Below are 2,260 nucleotides of genomic sequence, written 5' to 3' on the forward strand. Positions count from 1 at the left end.
GGACCTGAGAATAGGTTACCTTTCATACGGAAAGGGGACTAACATTACAGACAGAATTGTGGGAGCCCTAGTGGTGCAGTGACCAAAAGTTCAGAGGTTCAAACCCACTGGCCACACCATGGGAGAAAGATGTCTGCTTCCATGAAGATTACAATCTTGGAGACCTTAGGGGACAGGTCTGCTCTGCCCTATGTGCATAAGCATTCATTGACTGGTCCCCAACAACAACAATCAACAGAAACCCTGGGTTTTCCAGACAGGTTCAAAGTAATCACCAGGGTCTTTAAACATGGGAGAGGGAGGTAAGAGAGGAAGTTAGAGCAGTGCAATGTGAGGACATACCATTGCCAGATGGAAGATGGAGGAAGGGGCCATGAACGAAGGAGTGTAGGCAGCCTCTAGTAGCTGGAAAGGAAAGGAAAGGGTTTCTCCCACTGAGCTAACAGAAGGAACTCAATGCTTGGTCCTTGTCCATGAGACACCTGTTAGATTTCTATTCACAGAATGCTAAGACAATACATTTGTCTTAATTGAAACCAATACTGTTGTTAGTTGCCATCAAGTTGGTGCCAACTTTATACCTTACGGATAACAGAACAGATGTTGCCTGGTCCTGCCCCATGTCGGCCATCTTTGTTATGTCTGAGCTCATTGCTGTGCTATGTGTCAACAGAAGCCCATCAATCTGTGGTACTTTGTTACAGCAACAATAGGCAACTCACACAACATCAAACAACTATTCCAGTATACTACTTCTTTGGCCCCTCACCCTTATGGGTGCAAGGCTTCTGCAAGGCAGCATCCAAGGCACTAGTAGATCTTGACACAAAGAAGCCATAGACTAAACTCCCCAGCAACCTTTTCTACTGTCCCAGCCAGCCCAGAGAGGCCCCAAACCAAGGGCTTCCCAGCAAACAGAGCAGCCACAACATTGTTTGGTTCATGTCCTTTGGGGGGAAAACCAAAAAAAAAACCCAACAAACAGCATAGGACTCTGAAGTCATTATCACAAGCAGATTTGGCTTAACCCAGTCCTGAAGTAAATCCTTCACTTACATATATGACTCCCACATCACCATATGTTGTTGTTGCTTTGTGCCATCGAGTCGCTTTTGACTCATAGTGACCCTATGTACAACAGCCCTAAACTCTGCTCTCTCCTCTGCCAAGCCATCTCCGATACACCCATCCCAATTACCCCAGTCACTGAATCAATCCACCTCATAGAGAACCTTCCCTTCCTGCACTGTCCTTCCACCCTACCAAGCATGATGTCCCTCTCCAAGGACCGGTCCCTCCTTACAACATGTCCAAAATATGTCAGATGGAGCCTCAGAATCCTTGCCTCCAGGAAGCCACCTGGTTTAACCCTTTCCAGGATGAATCTGTTTGTATTCCTAGCAGTCCATGGTACCCTCAATACTCTTCTCCAGCACCACAGCTCAAAGGCATCAGTTCTCCTTCTATCCTCCTTGGTCATTGTCCAACTCTCTGATGCATAACAAGTGATTGCGAAGACCATGACCTGTATCAGACGCACCTTAGTCTCCAGAGAGACACCACTGCTCTTCAGTACTTTGGAGAGGTCCCTAACAGCAGACTTTCCCATGGCAATGCGCCTTTTAATTTCCTGGCTGCTGGTGCCAAGACTGTTGACTATGGAGCCAAGCAAACTAAAGCTGTGTACAATCTCAATCTCTTCACCATCCATCCTGATGCTGCCAATTGGTCCAGTGGTGAGAATCTTTGTCTTCTTGACATTGAGCCTCAATCCATATTGGAGGTGCATCACTATATAGATGGACATTAAATTGGAGGAACCCATCACTGTTTGAATTTTTAGTTCATAGAACCTAAAGGACAAACATTTACTTCCCTGGACCCATGAACATATGACCTAAGCTTAGTCAATAAGATGCAAAGAAGGAATTTGGAATCTTTCACTCTTTATATATATAATTATTATTAATTTCAATGAACATTTACAGAGATTTTGGATTTCCATTCATTCATTGTTGCACTTTTCTCCCCGCCCACCCCAGTTCTCTCTTCTCCTTGAAAAGCAAAAGAAAAACTCCTTCATTGGTATACAATCCCCCCGCACAACCCGACCCCCACCCTGAGTATACTCCACTCTGCAACTCTCATTCCAGACTCTTATGATAACCATAATGCCCTAAAATATATTACTTTTAAACTATTCTCTCCTTCATCGACTTCAATGCAGTAAACATAATTTATCCAGTTTTTCTCAGTCTTA

Source organism: Elephantulus edwardii, unplaced genomic scaffold (genome assembly GCF_000299155.1).
Source record: "Elephantulus edwardii isolate Elephantulus edwardi_28Jun2011 unplaced genomic scaffold, EleEdw1.0 scaffold00115, whole genome shotgun sequence".
Classification (NCBI taxonomy): domain Eukaryota; kingdom Metazoa; phylum Chordata; class Mammalia; order Macroscelidea; family Macroscelididae; genus Elephantulus; species Elephantulus edwardii.